At 34.6% G+C, this 22,864-nt stretch overlaps 1 protein-coding gene and 1 long non-coding RNA gene across 3 annotated transcripts in view; both read left to right on the top strand.

Annotated features, from left to right (window-relative positions):
• Positions 1-22,864, top strand: part of LOC140445886 (Krueppel-like factor 7) — a 730,239-nt gene that overhangs the window by 83,664 nt on the left and 623,711 nt on the right. The gene's annotated exons all lie outside the window — the stretch shown is intronic.
• Positions 1-22,864, top strand: part of LOC140446989 (uncharacterized) — a 105,327-nt gene that overhangs the window by 10,854 nt on the left and 71,609 nt on the right. Inside the window, exon 2 of the long non-coding RNA XR_011951546.1 lies at positions 1,678-1,718. This is a non-coding gene — a long non-coding RNA (uncharacterized lncRNA). The remainder of the gene's footprint in view (positions 1-1,677; positions 1,719-22,864) is intronic.

The raw sequence follows: 22,864 nt of genomic DNA, 5'->3' as shown, positions 1-22,864 counted from the left end.
AATTAATTGCAGCATTGTGCAACTACTAGAATTATACTTTTTTAGAGATTTGTAGAATGGAATTTATTTATTTAGTAGCAAAAACAGCAAAAATTACATCCTATCATTTTCAGCAGTTGGTCTTATTGTGGAATATATCGTTACAGATAGGCTAAGGACCATTGAATTTACAATTGTATAGTTTTTCTAGTAAAAATGAATATCAAAACATAGCTTATACCAGGAAAGTAAAGCAAAATTTTATTGTTATTATAGAGTGCCTAATACAGTACTTCAAAAAACAGAAAACTTTGCAAAATAATTATTATATTCCAATTATAAAGAAGGAGAACTACACACATAATTTATGCTTATGAAGTTTCGGAATCCAGCGACTCGTCCGAAGAGGAATCCCCAGTCACAAGTCTATTATTATTTTGTCGAAAACAGTGTCTACCATCCCGTCCAATCTCCACATTTTCTCTTCTTCCTTGATCACATGGGCATCAGCATTAGTTGCATCTTCTAGTTCTAACACTCGTTGGACATCAGAAATTTTATATGTCACGTTTTCACGAGCTACGTAACCCTTACTTGAGCCCAGATTAATTCTATCGGGTTTAACTCGCAATAGTAAGCAGAGAGTCTCAAAATGGTGATGCCTTTAACACGAGTATTGTATCTACAACATGCTGGCGATATCTGTCAAGATTCTTCCTAATGGCACTTATAAACTCAGCCTTAACCATGTCCTCGGAAAATGGAATTTCTTTTTGTCTTAACCAACTCTACATGTCTGCTTTTCTGGTGGCCATAGTTGGCAGATGTTCTACTAATCAGCTGTGATAAGAAGCGTTATTCGTCACTATTACCGAATTTGGCTCGACTCGCGAAAGAAGGGATTCAATCAAACCATTTTTGATTGAGATCATTATCTATTACTTTTGTCCTAACGGATTCGAGTGTTGGCTATTCTCAAAAAAGAAAGACTGATAGTAATGCTTACAAAAATTTTCTGGTTCTCGTCCAATTTATTTTTTTTTTTCTATCACGACAATGTACTTTTGGTGCTTGCACAATCCCAGTCACCTTTTTTGGTTTTTTTCGCAGGTTTAGTGTTATTTTCGTAAATGAGTACTAGGGTAGATGTAAACGTGGAAAATGACATTACAGTTTTTAGAGAACATGAGTTGATTTAAGAAATTATTTCAGGGAAAAGCATTATTCGTAAGAAGTCATGTATCTATATTAATGTATTAAGGCAAAACTTGGACAAGTAAGAAATTCACACAACGACCTACAAAGGTACCTATAGAGACCTAGTACCTATAGAATAAAATAATTCAATCCTAAAAAAATTTAATAAAGACGTGTGGAATTTCCTAACAGTAGGTAGTCATAACATTTGAGACTTACCAATGAGTTACCCTCTTCAATTGATTGTCTTCAGCAGTAGCTGTTGACGTCTAATTCAAAGTGAAGGTTTGTTGGCTTACCTTAGAGCACTGTTGGTATCAGATTTCCATAGGGACTTTAGAGCGACCATGTAAAGAAATCATCCATAATCTAGCCTGCATCAAATTATGGTTCTTTCTTTAAAGAATATTTAAATTTTAACAATTGAATTTATCGCTTTAAGTTTTTATTGTTCTGTTAATGGTAAGAAATAGTTATCTAATTCCATATTATTTGTTACAGGTACAGATATGCTATTATATTGTATATTACTCTGCAAAATCGTAAGTATTCTGTTATTTATCTCGTGCTGTTTACTGTAGTGGTTATCATCTCGAACGGTGATAACATGCTGATAGAAAATACGCGAAATTCTGAACATTGTTTTCTATTTGGACAGATCGATCAATAATACAACGGCGAACATGCATAATCGGTTAATCCTTTCACTCAACGGAAATGTACAGTTGTAGTTAGACGTTGGAAACTCCATTACGTAGTAGGTATATAATACGATGGTGATTCATTTTTCTTACAATTCGTAAAAATATCAAGGTTATCTAACGGTCTTTTTAGTAAATTAACTAGATCACTACAGTTTTTTTTGTATTTTTACATAACAGGCCTTGGAGACCTACGGCACTTATTCACTCAGTTACTCAAGTATATTATTTAACAATTTTAGTTAATTTATCTTATCCTTTCACCGTAACGGTAGATTATTTTTCTGCATTTATTTTTGTTGGTTACCATCTCGTTCCAAATATGGGAAAGAGAAGGAACAGTAGTAATAAGTGTAAAGAGGTAAAGAACCAAATTTGTAACAAGGAGGAAGCTAACGAAGTGATTATTCCCAGACAAACCTACATAATATGTAGAAAATGTGAAATCGACCTTCCAAAACCTACAAAACATAGACCTGGAGGAAAATGTCATCTATTCTCATCTCATTCTGTGGTCTTCCTCTTGGTCGTCTACCATTGTAGGGTCTCCAATGTTGTATTTTGGCATTCCAACGTTGTTCCAACGAGTTGTATTTTGTAGTATGGTCTTTTTGTCTAAAAGTGTGACCTACGAAGCTCCATTTGAGTTTGACAATTTTTATTGTAGTATCCTCGACTTTTGTTTGTAAATCTTACTCAGTCGTTCCTCTTTCCATCTGACAGTCGTGTACCTAACACTGTACATTCCATTTTCCTTTCTGTTGTGGCTAGTTTCTTCATATTTGTGTTAGTTAGGGCAAGGTTTGACATTTATGTCTTAATAGGAAGTATGTACTGGTTGAACACTTTGCTCCTCAAGTATTGAGATATTCTGCGGGTCTTAAGTATGCAACGAGTTTTCCAAATCCTGCCCATGTCAGTCTTGCTCTTCTGGTGATTTCCGCACATTGATTCTCTTTGTCAAGTTTCAGAATTTGACTTAGGTAGATATTCTTGGACTTGTTCTATCTCATTGGCCATTTATAGTTATATGTCTGGGGTCATCTGTGTTTGTCACTGTTTTTGTTTTTGTCATATTTATTTCTAGATCAATGTGTTTGGAGCTGTCTGCAAGTTCCTCCATCGTAGTTTGTAATTACTCGAATGTACACGCTATAATCACGATATCTTCAGCGGAGCTGAGGTGGTTTAACTTATCTGGCAATTAACATTGATGACATATGTTGACCAAATTGTAGTTAAAGACGTTTTCTAAAGCTAGATTAAACATCATTGGCGATATTACGTCGTATTGTCAAACTTCTCTTAATGGTGATGGCATTTGTATTTTAGTCTAGTGGTACGATCTAGTTGTACTATCATAGAAAGACTTTGTAGTAAACAAAATAAAATATCTTATAAAATAAGCCAACTCACAAAAGAGCTTATTGAAAAATGAAAATGAATAGAATAGAAAAGGCCCAGCAGATTATAGACGAAAAAGTCAAGAACTATCAAAGATTCAAGAAAATAAAATATAGAAACTATTTCGGAAGTAACAAAACAGAATAACAACTTAAAAGTCTTACGAATACATCTAGCAAATAAAAGAAAATTTATGCATAAACTCCATACTTAAAGATACATACAGTAAAAGAAAATATTAATCCGTATAGTGGACGATTTCTACAGAGTTTCAGACAGAAAAAAAACACTAACAATTACTAACAAATATTCTACTAGTTCACAATCAGGGCTCAAGGATATTAAGAGAAAGGAAAAACAACATATTCTCATAGTATTGTGATTGAAATTTTTACAGCAGGAGGAAAAAAAAATTCGGCTCTTTAATCGTGTTAAATAGATCTTTAGAAACTTAATAATTCTAATGAGATACCTCAAAATGCCGCTAGGTCTACGCCGAACCTACTAAAACATCGTTTCGGAAGAGGAATGGCCTCTGTAAGCCGAACAACACTGCCGAATCACCACCTTCATTTATCCAAAGACTGTCAGCCGGGAGGCTCCCTATCCCTTTTCCCTGTTTCCATTTTTTTTTGTCCATAAAATTACGTAATAATCGTCCATAATCCGTTTTTTCCATAAAATTACGTTTTTTGAGAGGAATTGAGAGGAACCCCGTTCCAGATAGCGCCTGGAATATTCTCATCGCTCCTAGAACGGCATCATTTCCAGCCGGGCATTTCCTCCGACTCACCTATTCGCCTCCTATCAAAACGTATTCTCTATAACTTCAACTTACAACATCTTTCCCTCTTATCTTTGCGTTGGTCCAGTATTCTTTCTTCCTCTTCTTCCTTATTGATAACTGCACGGATGTAGTTTAGTCCAACCTGCTTTATTTTCAACAATTTCTCTCACTGTCGCAAAATTAACTCCTGCCTCTTTTTCCATTCTGTTCCTTTCTACTGCCCATCTCTTTTCCATCTCGTATGTATCATCGCAGTGTCCAGGTGTTCCATCTTTCAAAACCTAGAGAGGTAGGCCATAAAACACCCGTGTCTTGTGAGCGTCTCCGTAAGATAACTGACCTCTTCAAAATTATAGTGAACAATGAAGTTTTGTTTCATGTTTCTGATTCTGTAGTCTGTCCCTGATATCAAAAATTTTGTTTTGCTTTCGTTGATGGCTTTCGTGTTGAATTTTTCAGGACAGCTATTTTGTATGTGTACTTTTTCTACTTACGTGTGTAAATTTGTAAATTATGATAGAGAATATTCTATATATATTATATTGTGTTCAAGAGGGTTATCTCTCTCTAATTATTACATTCAAGCTAATCGCCTTTTGTGTGTAATGGACAATGTTTCAGACATTTGCTGTTCATCTATACTCTTGCTATAACTTTGTTTATTTTGTTTGTTTTGTGGTTTCATCCATATGTGTAGAGTTTTGCGGGGATTTCATCAGGTCCTAGTGCTTTGTTGTTCTTTAGTTTTTAAGTTGCCTCGTTACTTTCGTGTAAGGTCGGTGGATCCACTTGAGTCTCATTTAATTCAAGGTTTAATTGCATATTTAGAGCATTATCATCATCAGTACACAATAAATCCATCTATGAAATAATAATCCAACTTCTTATTATCTATTATATTTCCTGCTTTGCCCCTGCACATATATAATCTCGGTTTAAATTCTTTTCTTACACTATTGAGCTTCCATAAAATTTCTTGGCTTATTCGGACTTCTTCAAACTTCGTTTTATTTCTCTTGTGAACGTGTTGTTAGCTCCTTAATATTCAACAGTTAACAATTTTTTCTCCTAAAAAGTCTGACTCGCCCTTTTTTAATTAATACACTGTAATTTGAATGTAACTAGATTACAATTAAGATTGTTAACAGATATAGATACAAATTTTACAATGTTATAATGTCTTCAAAACTACAGGGACTAAATCAAATGTAACTTGAATGTAAAAGACTTCCTGATAAAACTCAACTAATGTCAGCTCGTGCTTCCAGATTCTAAATAAGGCAATAAATGAAATATGTCATGCAACTACTGTATTTTGCATTTTCTCTATTAAATTATAGATTTCCTTCCATGTTACAATATCAACTACTGCACTCTGCGACTATTGTGGTTGGTGAATGCAGCTAAATTCTCCCGGGTCTCACGTATCTCCATGTAATTATCCAAGTTTTCATACTGATTCCACCGTTTTCACATCATTTCCGACAAACTTAACAACCTTATACAAAATTCATCGCAAGCAAACGACCCTTTTTATCTCTCTCTAACTCCCTAGTCTCTAACAAGATCACGCTTTATTTACACTACTTATAAACTTTTGACAAAATATGCGAAACTACCTGCTAAGATGTGAACTTCTTAGGTTTTCCCTGGTGCTAAATATTTTACTTGAAAATTGATAATCGAGTGTAAGGTCCTTCTTTTCTTATACATTATCTTTCTGTTTGCACGAACGGTTTATGTACTAACCATAGGCGTTCCACATTTCATATTTTTACGTATATTTAGAATTTTGATAGAACTTTTTTTCTGTTGAATCTCTTCGCAGATGCTGTCACATGGAATGACTTGGAATGACTTGGCAAGTCATTCCAAGTGCATTTCATGTTTTCATTTCGTGTGCCATAACCATGCATCCCTATTTTACTTTTCGTATTTTCTTCTTTTTTACCTAATTTTGTGTTGAAATATCCCATAACGATGGTATACTTTATTTCATTTTCTTCTAATGCTGTTATCAAATCTTCGTAGAACATTTCAACTACCTCTTCCTGATGTGTTGTTGTGGGAGCATACACTTGTATAACCTTGATCTTGGTTTTATTATCTAGGACTTTAAAAGTTACTCTATCAGAAACGCTTTTATATGTAGAAATGTATGGTGTGAGATACTTTTTAACAAGAAATCCTACTCCACCATATGTTTAATCTATTTTACCTGTATAGTATAGCGGATTTCCAGAGTTTAGATGCATGCATTTTTCGCCTCTTCTTTTCACTTCTGACAGTCCTACAATATCCCACTATATCTTGGATACTTCTTCTAATTCGTAGACCTTTTCATCTTTAGCCATCGATTGGATGTTGTATGTGGCTAGTAGTAACTGTTTATGTTTGTTCGTATCTATTTTGGCGCGTTTTGTTGAGCTGCTAGCTCTACCCATCTGGAGTATCGTCCCATTTTGTTTCAAGTTCAACATGTTGTGTTTTGAGGGGTATATTGGCATTAAAACACCACGCTTGTCAGACGGGTTGGTGAGTGTTCGCAGTATCACAGCTGGTTACATCAGTATTTGATTTTCTCCTGGGTCTTTGTGGTACCGCACCTGTCAGGAATTGTATTCTTCAGAGACGGGCCACTAATGACAGCTGCTGACCTGTGTCATGTCCTCAGTTGATGCGCGGGTACTTATTTGGCGAAGCCTTATGCATACCTGTCCTGCATATCTACAGGAACGTTCCCTATCAGCCATTGGGACGCGCCGTGTCGGGGTTGAGGAGTTCCCCGCCCAGTCTATCTTGCACAAAGTACTGAAGGACCCCTACTTAGTTCAGCGTCCCTTCTCTACACAAGCTGAAACCGGCACGGGAGATCACTTGTATACCGAAAATCGGTGTAAAGTAATGGACCAAGCGTTTGAAACGCCTGCCTGACTGCGACAGGGAGATGCGCTGGCGTTCCTTCTTTAACATAGTCTTGGAAAAGGGGGTTAAAGACGACAGAATAATCAACAGAGACGTGAGATCGTGACGTCAAGATCCTTTCCACTTCTAGATGAATCATTATGTCAGAGCAGGTGGGAAGTAGACAGAGAGGTAGGCCAAAACTTAGGATGGTGTAGATTAAGATACTAGAAAAATAGATGCAGCAAACTGGCAACGATTGGCAATGGGTCAGCTGGCGAATTATTCTTGTGAAGTTCGATGCTCTATTCAAGGGCTGCAGCACCAATGATGATGATGATTCTTCTTTTTTCATATTATTCCGAAGTTATTTTCTTGTTGTATGCCCGAAGTGGAAATCGAAGAGTCAAAATAAACATATTTTAAACTAAAACTGTGGTTTATTTCCAGTAAAAATAGTAAATCTTTTGTTAATTGAATGCAACGTATGCAACAGTGATTATTTCATGTAAGCTCAGTAAATAGACTATAGCCAACGCCTTTATTGTTTTATTGTTGTCTGGGATGTTGATTATTATTGGGTCAAAAATAAATTATGTAAATTTAAAGCACTTTAGGGATAAGTAGTAATCAACATCTCTTGACTATTTAAACCTTTCTATAACCTTTTACCTCCAATGAAAGTACCTGCAGTTTGGTGCAATATAACAGCGTTAACAAATCATATGCATTTATGGTGTGTTTGCCAAATTTTCAATCGATTTAACCTTTTTAATTATGGACTTAAGTGAGAAAGATAAACAGTTATTAGTGGTAAATGGTTATTAAGTATCACAGGTAAGCCGCATGGACGGAATAAGTTATTATGTAATTTTTATAAAAAAAGAACTCAGAAATAACCAGAACAATAATAAAGGTTAGAAAGCTGGAATTTGTAGGATTTCGGGACAATATTTTCAAAACACATTCAAGAAACTTTCCACAGTCTGGAGGACAAAAATATTTAATCAAATTCAGGCGAACCATTTTTATTATGTAAATGAGAAATAGAAAAAGTAAAAACATACTTTGTTATAAACTTAATATTCAGTTACAATAGAAAATCAATTAGAATACAATAAAAAATACAAATAAAAAAAATCAAAATCCATTAACTAGAATTGGAGGTACAGCAACTTACAGTATTTTGAACACTTTGAGCCTTTAGTTGACCGCTTGAATTTTTATCTTCCCCTCCACACAGTCCAACATCTTCATTTAAGCCTCATTTTTAACACTCAGACAAAATGTTGGTTAAGTTTAGTCTTTTTTAAAATTTGCATAATGAAACTTCAAGTTTTATGTTTAAAAATGAGACTAATTACGTGTCTTAATTATTATAAACAAATTAACTGTTAATCAAGTAGCTGTCCTAGAATAACTATTTTTAAAATTCTTATAAAACTGTCAGCTTTTCCTATCTGAAATAGAAATATTTCGTCTACGAGTAATAGTTTTAAAGTTATTCTAATTGTTTATAAGTTAAAAATAACAGTAACTTTTTAAAACGATTTTTAGTTATAAAAATAATTTTTATAACCAAAAGTTGTTGTTTGTTCTAAAAGCTGGAGTTATTTCTTTCTTTTTTATGTGTGCTCTTTATGTGTGAAACAACAACTTAGGCAAATATATTAAGAACAAGAGGCCAAAGAAAAAGCACTTTGGTGTATGCAAACTTACTGTTGCGACTGGTCAAAAACTTACATCGGTCAAACGGGTATATTTTTTAACAAAAGTATAGCAGAACATAAAAGGGCTTTCCATATTAGAAAAACAGATTCTACGTACTCACTTCACCTTCTAGACCATAATCATTCTTTTAATGATGAATTTCAAATTCTTCACATTAAAAATAAAGGTCTTAAGCTATCTTTATAAGAATCTATGGAAATGAACATAAATACAGGCATAATTCTGAATGACCAACTTGAGAAGAACAGTTATGCTCCCCTCCTTAACTTATTCAGTTAAAGATTTTTAATTGCTGTAAAATCAGAACATAACGTCAAAAGTTTTTTTGACGTGTTGGGCTTTTAAGTGGATTTTAATGCATCATCTGGTTGGTTGACTCGCTTTAAGCAACGCCGTCAGATAACGGAGATAGGACTTCATGGAGAGAAGTTCAGCGGTGTCCAACAGGTAACTGACTAATTTAAAAGTGAGTTCGAAGAGTTCCTTTCTTCAAATGATCTGAGCTACTAACAAATTTATAACGCAGACTAATCGGGCCTCTTGTGGAAATGCCTTTCAACTCGGACTCTAGCTTTTGCAAGTGAAGTTAAAGCAGGGCCATAAATCCTGCAAAGATCCGATCACGATTATGTCTTGCACCAGCGTTGGTCACAGGAAGTCACAAACTGACGGTGATTGGCAAGGCAAAAAAACATGGATCTTTTAAGGACACTAGAGCAGAAAAACTACCTGTTGATTGCTTTAATCAAAGGAAGGGTGGATGGATAAAAAATATTTCAGGAGTGGTTCGAAATTTAAAAGCAAACAATTTGCCACAAAAAGCTGTGTTGTTGATTGATAACCCCCCCCCCTCACATCCTGAAACGCAAGGGCTTAAGTCTGCTGACGGAAAAATGTTTGCCAAATGTTTACCGCCAAACACGACTGCGTTAGTTCAACCTATGGACCAAGGCGTCATTGCGTCTATGAAGAGAAACTACAGAACAAAGTTACTTCGCTCAAAAATTGAAGAAGGATGTGACTTAACAAAGTTTTGGAAGTCATTCACTATTCTCCGCTCTATTTAGGAAATTGCATTTGCGTGGGAGTCTTGTCTTCAACAATTGTAAAGTCATGGAGAAAACTGTTACCAAATATCGACAATTGTGTCGAACTAGCAGTTGGAGAAGATGAAAATGAACTGCCTGTCCTTACAAGTTCCTGGGGGAGAGAATTTGGATGAAGCAAAACAGCAAGAGTGGTTAGACTGCGACGCTACCGATCCGGGATTTGAGCATTTAACGGATGAAGACATCCTAAGAAAATGCTGAGGAGAAAATGAGGAAAGTGATGAAGAAGAAGAGAAGCTGGTACCTGGTGGACGAGTGACTCACGCAGCGGCCTCGGGACACGTAAATAAACTTCTACAATAACTTGAGGAGCAGAACGACGCACTACTAACTGAAAAACTGATACTGTGTAAAGCGCAATGTAGAATAAAGAAACATGTTTTCCACTCAAAGAAGCAGAAACAAGTGACAGACTACTTTCAAAAAGTGTAAAATTGTAAGCACACATTGAAAATTGTAAATTAAAGGTTTAGGTGAAACTATATTTTTATTTTTTGCATTTATGTATTAGACTTCCAGTTACAACTTATCCGCGATTGTCCTTATCCGCAACAACCGTGCCACTCAACCCCACGGATAAACAGGAGTTTATTGTATTTATATGAAATTATTTTAAAACGAGAAGTGTTAGAAAAATTTAAATTTAAACAGATGATTCAATATTGTTATTAATTGGATAACATTTATGAATTATTGATTGGATGACAAATATTCTTTTAATTTTTTACTTCTCATTTAATGTCTGTATTTTGTTAGTTATTTTTCATGACGTTTTCAATATAAACCGACTTAGAATAAATATATGATGACTAGAAACGAATTGAACAAGAGTAGTGAATCGATGTGGAGAACCGCTATTCTATGACGCTACCCGTGACGACGCCTTTTCGTGGCGCTAGTTCCGTGACGCTCGCCTCATCATTTTACTATAGAGAAAAAAGTAATACAACGCCAGTATAGAACCTTTGCCTCAAAAAAGGAGCTCTGCAATACTTGTATAACTAATCGATGGATCGAACTGAAATCTTGAGGGTTCATTAGCACAAGTCTCCCTTTGGGAGCAGTCAAATAAATAGATACTTACCTTTTTAATTGTAAGTAATTAGTCGAAAAAATCGCATTTTTTGCACTAAATTTTTAATAATGATAAAACAATGCCGAAGTTTCTGCACAAAACGTATAGTCAAATACCTGGCTATTAAGATATCCTAAGAAAAACTTATTTGCCTGAACCAATAACCGATTACAGTTTTGGCAAGATCCATTACCAACATCTAACCACCATAATCAAAAGTATTCCGATTATTTCTTCGACAATTATACCTATCTCTAAGGATTCCGTATTTGTTTTTACTTTATTCACAAAGTTCGGCTGTATGTACTTACATAATACGAATCAGTTCGCAAACATTTTAAATATTCTTTTTACAGCGCTCTTTCCAACATACTCACTTTCCAAAACTCAAAGAATTGAAATTTTATTTATATGAATTATAAACGAGGCAAAAGTATCTACCCATTACATTTTGGTCCTTTGAAAATGTAAAAAAAACAAAAATCAAATTTCTTTCAGTAGGAAATAGGTCTAGAGGTGATATATAATTTTGATATTCGCTATTAAAAGCACTCTTAGTCGCCTATCTATAATAGGATTCTAATAAATGGGGAAATCTTCTCGGAACGTCCATCCCGATTTTGCTTTTGTCTTTTTTTTATTTCGGTCGAACCGTGGAATTTAATTAATTTATTCCCTACATTTTCAACTCCACCATCGCAATTTAAACTTTTTCAGGATTAAGTTAAGAAAAGTAAAACTGAATGAAGCATTGTCTGCATACTTCCTCTATCTAGTTTTATCTTCGCTTTTGCCGTCATTTGTGCCGGAGTAAAATAATCGCTTTACTTTTTATGTAGTCTGTTAATGTAAATTTAAATTATTCAGAAAACACACAGCGGAAAAGACAAAAGCTTTTGAGCGAGCAATTTTAAACCGGCATTTAGCACCCCCAATAACGTAAGTTCCAAAAAACAATAACCAACTGAGTCAATAATAGGTGAAAGCATAAAATGTTCAAGTTACCACATTAAGAAACAATTCTCGTCCTTCTCGTGTGAATAACACAAACAACAGTTAAAATATTTGAATAGTCACTTCAGAGGCGTCCCCGAGGACAATAAGAGCGTTAGCCTTTTCTGTTGTCTGTAGGAAAATATGGGACACAATGGGCTTCGCATTTATCGTCAGTTGACGTTCGACGCTCCCCTTTCAATCAATTATTACAACCTTCGGTGGTACAGTCTTTGGCGGTTGGAACAAGGGCTTTTATATTAATAGTTGTATTTAAAAATTGCTCATTAACATCCTTTTGTATGAAAACAACGCTTTGTGAATATAAAGAAAACAGAAATGAAGAAGATACGCCTGAGTACTAATTCACTGTAATAGACTTTTACAATTAATTTTTACAACGAACATTATATTCTTTTTATCTTGTTGAAGTAAATACACTCGCGATCATAAAATCCGGGTCACCTTGAAAATCGCCGTTATTTAATTTTTTAACGAGCTTTATCGTAAATAATAATAACACAAATACAAACTAATGCATGTTTCTGAGAATTGTTGTCAGCTTAGCGGTTTCCTTTGTAACAAAGAATTCCAATAGTGCCGATTTCGCGGAAAAGTGCACACTTCTCAAAATGAACGGTACCTGTAACTGCCGCTTGTTTTAAATGTCTCATTTGTGCTTCGACTTTCTGTTCAAACGCAACAAACAAACGTTTATTATTGCCGCCATTAGTGTTTATTACTGCCATTATTAGTGTTTATTATTGTTTATTTTTTGCCAAAAATGCCTTGACTGTTGTTGAAACGGCACGCATTGTTGCGCTTATGGAAGACTGTCACACTCAACGGCAAGTCTCAAGAACTGTTGGCGTAAGCCTTTCTACGGTTCAACGAGTGCTTCAACGCTTTCAGGAGACGAGTTTGCTAACCAGACGATCTGGCTCTGGACGAAGAAGAACGACCACGGCACGAGATGACCGTTTTCTTGTGTTTCAGGCTTAACGAAACCTGACCTCAACTGGGTTATGCGTCGAAATTGCCTACAGGAAGTACGAAATTGCAATGTTAGCGTTGCAACAGTCAAGAGAAGACTTCGTTCTTCTGGACTATCTTCTCGGGTAATAGCTACAGGACCGGCACTTGGCCGGGCGCATCGAGCTGCACGACTAGCTTTTGCTCGACAATATGCGCATTGGGGAATTAATGATTGAAGCAAAGTGTTATTCTCAGATGAATCCCGTTTCTATCTAACCGGATCCAATGGACGTGTAAGAGTTTGGAGGAGAACCGGTGAACGATTTTCACAAGCTTGCATTACTCCAAGAATGCCATTTGGTGAAGGCTCGGTCATGGTTTGCGGAGGTGTATCTTCCGACTTCTGCACAGAATTACCCTTCATTGAAAATGGGTCCTTAACTGCCCGAAGGAACATTACGGACATTCTGGAAGAACATGTTATGCCCACCATGGCAGGGCTTGGAGAAGACGCCGTTTTATGCAGGACAACGCGCGACCGCACGTTGCCAGGATCAGTATGCAATACTTGGACGAGGTTACCCTGGCCAGCTAGGTCTCCGGACCTGAATCCCATCAAACATCTCTGGGACGATTTGAAAAAACGTATTCAAACCCATACACCTCCTCCTAACAACGCACAGGAGCTTAAGGATCTGTTAGTGATAGGGTGGAATAACATACTTCAACATGTAATCCGGAGAAAAATTGAGAATATGCCCCGTCGTCTGCAAGAGGTTATTAGAGCAAGGGGAGACAATACACGATATTAGTCATTGAAATTCCACTGATGTTTTACCACGTTCTGTATTTTTCATTTTTTCTTTCGTATGTCTGTTTCAACAATTTGGTTTGTTTTCTGCTTTTTCAATAAAAACAATAAAAAAAACCGTTTTTTTTTCTTTCAAAACAAACATTGATGACAAATAAAAAATACATTAGCTTAAAAAAAGGTTATTACTGCACCAGATGCAAAAATATTCAAGAAACTTGAAATTTTCAAGGTGACCCGGATTTTATGATCGCGAGTGTAGTAACACTGTTTTAACAGAATTTCGAGACCTAATCGCATAATACTCTACAAAACCATAATACGCCCAGTCCTAACATATGGTTCAGAAACCTGGACTTTAACAAAAAGCAATGAAAGCATGTTAGGATGTTTCGAACGAAAATACTAAGGCGCATCTATGGAGCGGTAAATGAAAATGGTGTCTGGAGAAGACGATACAACTTCGAACTCTATAGGATATACCAGGAACCAGATATCGTAAAACACATAAAGATAGGACGTCTGAGGTGGGTAGGCAATGTAATGCGGATGGAGCAAACCGACCCAGCTAGAAAAACGCTCCTTGATAGACCTATTGGTTAAAGAAGAAGAGGAAGACCCAGAACAAGATTCCTAGATAACATCGATGAAGACATGAGAAATATGGAAATACGTGCTTGGCGGAGGAAGGCGATGGATAGGGACGACTGGAGAAAAATTCTTGGGGAGGCTAGGACCCACACAGGGTTGTAAAGCCAAAATGATGATGATGAATTGCATAATCAAAGGCCACATGAAAGAAAATGAACTGTTAGGCCCAGAGCAAGATTTAAGGCCAAGGGGAGTAAAATTTAACAACATAAGGATTTACTATTAAATCCCATTCTCAATGATTATGTCGAATTTTAAAAGGAAAGGAATATTACCTCTAATCCGTAAAAATAGCCATTCACAGTCCCACATCGGCAAGTTTAGAAGACGAACTATTCAATTTACAGTGGGAATCATAAATCGGAACGGAGTAGGATTTATCATAAATAAAAGAGCCGTTCAATATCTACAGACAACGTAGGGTATCATCATCATCTTTAACTCGACAACCCTTAGCGGGTCTTAGCTTGTTCTATGATTTTTCGCCATTCTTATGAGTTCCTTTTTTTTTGTTTTTCCAGTTAGTAATCTTTAGAGTTTTCTGATCTTGTTCCATATATCTAAGTTTGGATCCAATGAAGAATACACCAACGACTAGGAGATAAGAGGCGCGCGTCGGAAAAGCTAGATCCACATTCAACCGGATGAAGGCCTTCTTCAACCTCTCTGGTAGTATGCAAGTAAGGATTGTGCGATACTACGTCTTTTCTGTTCTGTTTGGAGTTGAGTCGTAAACATTGAACGAAAATATGTGCAGAAGATTGGAAGCATTTGAAATGTGGCTAAATTGAAGAATACTGAAGATCCCGTGACCTGACGGAGTCACAAAATGATGAGGTCCTCAGAAGAATGAAGAAAAGCCGAGAGGTACTGACTACCATTAAATTTTGAAGGTATTTCAGGCAACTAATATTGCTATGTATGTTGTTTTAAATATGTTTGCATTTACTACCGTTGCAAGTTCATACCTACCTTAGTCTTTAATAAATAGCATTATATGCCTCAGTATTGTTCGTTCAAATGTAACTAGTACTTTCTTTCACTATCGTAATGTTGAAATATTACTTAAACTCTTTTAATGCCAGATCAGAAATTTTCTATTGATGGTATCATAGGCACTCTCAAAATCAATGAAGAGTTGATGTGCCTATATTAAATTCACTATTTTTTTTTTAGAATCTGTCTCTAATACTACGCAATGTGTATCAAATTATGAATACGATAATAAAAACGACAGAGGTCATACACTGTTGAAATACTTGGAAAGAGAAATATCTTTTTGCGATGAATTCATCTTTTAATAAGAAACTCAACGAAATTGGACATATATAAGTCCTGAAGGTAACACCAAAAACGAGCTGGATTACATCTAATCAACAAACAAATTTATCAGACGCGTAGCGAGGCAGTACTAAATTGATTTTCTATGGTAGCGATCAACTTTGGCAAAGAAAAGAAAATTAAAAACAATCATTTTCATCAAAATTCGTGGTTGAAAAATACCAGAGATTGGACTGATTTGGACTCACATTCGCTATTTCAAACTACGCGAGATAGACTGAGACATTACATACACAGATAGATCATTACTTCGTTGAGATTGTTGCCAACCTTCAATAGAAGATGGTACTGTAAGAAGAAGAGGAATTGTTATCAAATACAGAGGACATAAAAAATAAAAACATCTAAATATATTGCTCAGTGATACATTAGTGAAAATGAAAAGATAAATAGTACTCCAAAAGGGAAGACAACACAAAAACCAAAGGAAAACTCTACATATCTCAAAAAACCTTCACGAATAATTTAGTCTTTCCTATGAAAAAACAAAACGCAAAATATAATAAATACACCAAAAACTATATATATTATGCGCAATAAATTGACGGGACAAGATCAATAAATTGATAAAGTAATAGAACAAAATAGGAACATGAAACTTAAAACCACAGCTAAAAAAAATACAGATTTACGGTATAAACCACAAAGAATTAAGAGAACCAAATGACATAACAGTAATTATAAAAAGTTACAAAACTATTATTGAAGTCCTTACGACTGAAAACAAAAACGTGAAATAAAAATAGCACTGAAAGAAGTGAAAAATATCAAATCAGACGAGAGCTTTTCCACGATGCTGCCAGTAAAGTAAGAATAACCTGAGAGTGAACATTCGGTAATGAATTGGATTCACAGAAGAGGAAGCATAGAACCACAGAAGACGAAGTGACGTGTAAAATAGTAAAAAATTAACAAATCAGAACCAAAAGATTAAGTGAACAAAATAGAAAGAGAAACTTTAAGCGCGTATGAAAATAAAGATAGGAAAAGAGAATGAGCACATAAAACATTTCACGATAAAAAATGCGCGAGGCAAGAAGAAACAAAAGTATTAGAAGAGTACTGGAAAATACCTGAATATATGATAGAGAAAGTGCTACTAATAAGGTGCAAATTAAAAGATTCAACAAGAAAAATTGTAGAGTGAATGAAAAACGGGAAAATGCCCAACAAAAATTGACAGGAAAGACATATAGCGTTAAGAAAAAGAATATAAACTATTTATGAAAGTTGTTGATTGTTGATGTTTGGAAAACTACCATTATGTTCATTAAAACTGCATCAGATGTTTCAAGTTTTGAGACAATTCACGACATTAAGTGTATTTGTAAAGTACGAAGATTGCAGTTAACTGGAATGGGAAGTTATTTATCTCATTACCTCATTAACTCAATCTAAGACAGTTACTGTTCATAGTAACTCAACCTATAATAAATTTTACTGTACAAATAAAGCTACTATTGAAAGTAGGTTCGTCATTTGTTACACATAATAGAGATGGAGATCACAATGTTACTATTTTTGTCGCTTCTTTTGTATTTTTTTGGTAGCTTTTTGTGCAATATTTGTGTACTTAATCAGTTGATAATATCCCAGAATCATAAATTTTGTTAAATAAACCACACAGTGCTTTAATTGCATTTTCTTCCAAAAACTTTAATATTTCTGCCCTCACTTTAACGGGACCAAGCGCTTTTCCATTTTTTGCCGATTAACTTTCTGTTATAGATGGACCTGTTATGGCAATCGTTGTATAGTATTCTGCTCATTCATCTTCAAATAATTCAGAGTTTTTCCATTCTTTTAATTGTTTATTGATATTTAATATTCTGTGTCCGTTTTTGTCTTCTAAACTTTGGGATAGTTGTTTCCGTTTGTGTCCGGCGATCTCTTTTAATTTCTTGTGCAGCTGAAATGTATCTTGTTTCTTTTCATTGTGTTCAATTTAGTTATATTCTTTTCTATGAAATTGTGTCTTGGCATGTTTTATCAACTGCCTGATTATTGCGTACATCCTCTTGTATTCGTTTTTATCTTTATTTCTGAGTTTTTTTCTTTGGTCATCTTCTGGTTGTTTCTTATTTTACGATATCATTTCTGTATCAATAGTATCTGTTTGCTTGATCGTCCTTGTAACCCTTTTCAATCTGTGGTATTTTTCCTACCAAAATATTGTGATCTGTACATCTGCACTTGGATACGTTTTGACTGCTAATACAGAATTTCTGTCTATTTGGTTACCAACTACTCGTTCAGGTGTATCTGCTGGTGATCTCCAGATGTAAAGATGGCGCTTTGGGAGTTTGAAAATTGTGTTTGTTATTACTAGTGCCTTTTCTACACAAAAAGATTCTAACATATATCCTCTTTTGTTTCGTATTCCCAGACCATATTTTCCTAGATATCTTCCTGCTCTCCTTCAACAATCCTTCTCATTAAAATCTCCCATGACAATATTGAGCTCATATTTCTTTGATCTAAATCGTGATAGAATGTTTCAATTTCGTCTTCTTCATAGACTTGTGTGGGTGCATATGTTTGTAGTACATTCATATTTATTATTGTTATTTGTATTTGTAACATTAGTATCCTATATGAGAATAGAGCGACGTTTTTTACAGCTTTATCTGTTTACTTCATCACAATTATTAAGTGTAGAACATCTAGAAAATAGGGACCGCAGTTTGATAATGATAGAAAATGTACTGCATGTACTGGTAGTCTAAAAATATTGTATGCTGTGTTATTTAGAAATAAAAGCCAATAAGAAAAGAGTACGTCATAAGAAAACTATTACATAGTTTTAAAATTGTCGAAATGAAAAAAAAAATGCAGAGCAAAGGAGACAAATTTTTATTTCTTGAACTCTTAAAATTCACAATCAAATTAGTGTGATATATTAATATTGGAATAGCCCATCTCTAACACACACATCAATAAAGTAACGAAAAAATATATCGCGTTTAACTTAATTTTATTTTTATTGGGCTTGTCTTCGCATTCTCGTACAATAATTCATACCGGACAGATAGTAGTCCATTTATGGTTAGAGCAACATGTTACATATTTTTTCCAGTTAATTTAACATCACCGGGAAAATTACAGGCACACAGCCTCGTGATTATGAGATAGGCGGCTAAATATGAAATATGGCGGTTAAAAGGCTCACTCTTTAATGGAGAAAAATCTTTTGAAAACTTCGGAACTGGCTGATGGCGATGGCAGGGATGTAAAGAGCGAGCTACCTTTTTTTAGGCCATTATGAATGGGAAAGGTAAAAGGTGAAAAGGTTGTTGTATAATTCATTATCTTACAAGACTTACAAGTTAAATACTTTTTTTTTTTAATATAAAAATTAAAATTAAGCCTCTACATACACGGAAATCACAAGATTCCTTCAAATATTCCTCGATATGAAAGACCAGTCCTAAATGGGCTTAAATGCTGTTTTAAATGACAAATTATTGAATCGCGTGTCTAAACTAAGGATATCTAAAACAATTATTAGATCAGCCGTCATATATTTAAGCGAATACATGATAGAACATTTTTTTATAGCAGAAAATTACAAAGCTGGAAAAATATAAACATCGATATCTTTTTGTCTCACTTTTGTACAAAAATTTATAAAAAATTCATAAAATCAAATAAGCAAACGTCAATGCTTTCAGCCTGAACTGCATGCCTTAGTGGCGGATATCATCAGTTTACCATAGAAAAAAATCACTATCACGACTTTCTTCAAAGAAATTGTATTATTTGACCTTATTGTTTCTTGTAGTATCATATCGAGTTTCTAGAATTTTTCTTCTTCTGCTATGTTTTATAGTTTTTTGCCAATTATCAGATGAAATTTTTAATTAAATGGTGATGAGTTTGATTGATGATTTTGTTTCTCGCGATGTATCACTTCATTTCAGCAAGGATTGGTTCAGCGGCGTAAGTTTGCTTGATAAGCTGATAAACTTAACAAAGTAACTCAGCGTTCCTTTGGTAGTTTATCTACTAGACCATACTTCTTAAAATATAATTTAAATTAATGTAAATCCTAACCAAGGATTATAAATGGAATAGGTATACCGTTTAGTAAAGTAACAAAAACTCTCTCATGAAATGGAAAACAGTTTCATAGCGAATGAATGATCATTGCAAGGACCAAATTAAGACAGATAATACTGATTCAATGCTTTGCATCACAGAACAAGCAACTGAAGAAGAAAATAGGCTTTCTACTAATGCCTTGAAGCCACATTAGAACAAATTAAAAGATCCAATATAACAGTAGTGATGGGAGACTTCAATGCCAAGGTTGGCATTGACAGTAGCAACCTAGGACACGTTATGGGAAAGCATGGCACTCATCAGAGAAATAACAATGGCGAACGCTTCATAGAATTGTGTAGTATTCATGACCTAATCATTGGAGGAACACATAAAACAATTCACAGAGTGCCATGAAAATCGTCATGACACCTGCCGGGGAGGTGCAGATGCAGCCAGTGATTGCTACATGATGAAGACCGAAATTAGATTCTAGATAGCTAGGAATAGGAAAAAAACAGATCTATACGAAAACAGTTCATCGATTAGAAACTACAAAACAAGAATACGAAAGGTAGAAGGATCACCGAAGAACCCGGAAAAAAATTGGCGGATAATGTAGATAAGTACCTTAGAGGCATGAAAATCAGGCACTTAAAAAGGAAAGTGGCTGAGAGATCAGAATGGAAGAATATTGTTAAGAAGGCAAACAGATGTAGCACCAATAATAGAAGAAAAATCGTTTTACAATTCCTATTCTATTTTCATATTTTCCTTTAGTTGTCTCCATTCCTTCGTGTCTTTCACTTCTGTTTTGATGTTTCTTATCTCAATTTTACCAAACTGTCATCGTTTTCAATACTGTATGTATCTTTATTTTGGTCAATTGTATTTTATAAAATAAATAAAATAGTAAATAGATGGTAAAATAAAAAAAAAATAGTAAATATATGTTACTTTCTTCGTCCATATCTAGTTATTCTAGCTATTTTCACTTCAAGTCATTGTAATATTATTTTGATGATCCTGTTTTCTTTTTTTATTATTATTATAACATCCTCGAACCTTATTACTTGATTGCTTTCTCATTAATCCTTCTTTTCCTTTGCTTTTCTTTGGTTCTGAATTTATTTGACTGATGTATGTACATTTTGATTGGCATATTTTGTGAAAATATCTTTACCTCCAAACGTTATTGTTTCAAAATTTTCTCCACATAATTTTTGGTTCCTCTCAAAATTTTTACAAATGAAAATGCTATTGAAAAATCCTCATTTAATTTTTTTTTGTTGAAGATTCTGATAACGTTTTTACAGCATTTTTAAAAATATTGTCATCTGCAATGGTCCTGTTCTTTCTGTGACCGCAACATCGTAGAATACGTGCGTTAAACATTCTCAGAAAGATCTTTTTGACCATATAATGACTTTCTAATGGCGATTCTGGTTGAATAATTACCTAATATCCGGTATCTAGTTCGTCAACTTGTCAACTGTTATCTGTAAAGGTTTCCGTGAGAGATAACGCTAAGTAAAAATATTTTAGGGAATCTACCCAACACGGGCCGGCCATTTCCTTTACATTGTGGTATGTTGGTTTTGAAAGATTCTATTTACATTCCAAAGTGGTCGAAAATATGTTTTAAATAGTTTGAACGGTGATCGTTGACAATGATACTAATATCTATAATATATATATATATATATATATATATATATATATATATATATATATATATATATATATGTATATATATATATATATAAGGTTTATGCGAGTAAATAGTATAATTACATAGGTAAAAAGCATTGAGATATCTCGCAATAAGAAAAAAAGCAAGTTAGTGAGAATACGGTGTAGTTAAGTGAGAATAAGATCAAAAGATCACAGTTTTAAAACTTAATTTTTAAATAAACGACTACCTCCGTTAATAGGGTTGGTCCATCCCGACGGAACGCAGTAGGCCGTAGTTAACCACTTCGGGATGGTTACATCTACGGTTTAGCGTCACTCCTTCTCGCGGTGGTACGACGTCAATTCCTTCCCGACGTCGGTCGCCCTCGCTACAATTAAGACATTTCAACAAATTGTAAGTGAGTTTCTGAATTGGCAATGATTTATGAGTTATGCCAATCAATTGCTAATTTTATTCACAATCGCATATTTAAATTTTTAGTTTATTATTCTAATTAATTAATCAGCTCTTTTCAATACTTCCTACTTTAAATAATCAAGATTAAGCATAATTTGCATTAAACTTGGTGTGTCCGCAGTGTAGATCGTGTCAAGAAGAGTGACAACACCGCTGCCTGTGGTACCTTTACCTCCATTGTTCCGACTTTAGATAGGACTTGAGATCTTTGCACCCTGAACTTTCTGTTGGCCAAGTACGTAAGGAGAGAGGGCATTTAGTGGCCTTATAGTATCTAATAGACTCATTTTGTGGATGAACCCTTTCTGCACCCCCTTTTGAATGTTTTAATAACGTCCAGGAATGCAATTGTGGTATATTTGTTCTGGTTGAATCCCTGTGTGATGTTTTCTATTAACTGTAGCACCTGCCATTCGCATAAATGTTCTGATCTGAATCCAAATTGTGCTTCTGGTGTAATTCCTATTGTTATTGTTTTAGTCTCTTCCTTCAGCCTAGCCTTCTCAGCAATTTTACTTAGAGATGATAATAGGCTAATGGGCCGATAGTTTTGAAGGAACATGATTTTTTTTTTCAGCTTTTAACAACATGATGACTTGAGCTTCTGTCTTGTAGAATATTTTGTTAACCTTCTTATTTATTTTCGGCTATTACTACATTTGCTGGGTCTCTAGATAGTCATTTGTAGTCATATTCTACTTCTACCATGAAGTTACTATCGTTGTTTTGATGATAGTTCAATCTGAAGGCTCTTTCTAGAAAATTTTTCATCGCTTTGGGTTTGTCTTCGGTCTTGTATACTATACCATTTTCTTCGTGTAGTGGAGGGATGGGTTTGGATTTGATTGTTGAATGAATTCATGCCAATAATTGCTTTTGTGCATTTGTACTTGCTTTTTGACGTCTCTGTTTAGGAAGTTCGTACTAACAATTGAAATCTCTTTTAAATGATTTTAAGAGTTTTTTCCCAACATAAAAATTGGATTTTTAACTGATGCAAATAGTTTAATTTT

The sequence above is a fragment of the Diabrotica undecimpunctata genome, chromosome 7, assembly GCF_040954645.1.
Source record: "Diabrotica undecimpunctata isolate CICGRU chromosome 7, icDiaUnde3, whole genome shotgun sequence".
Taxonomy (NCBI): domain Eukaryota; kingdom Metazoa; phylum Arthropoda; class Insecta; order Coleoptera; family Chrysomelidae; genus Diabrotica; species Diabrotica undecimpunctata.
The sequence above is the reverse complement of the archived record's forward strand: the minus strand, read 5'-3'. Positions and strand labels throughout refer to the sequence as shown.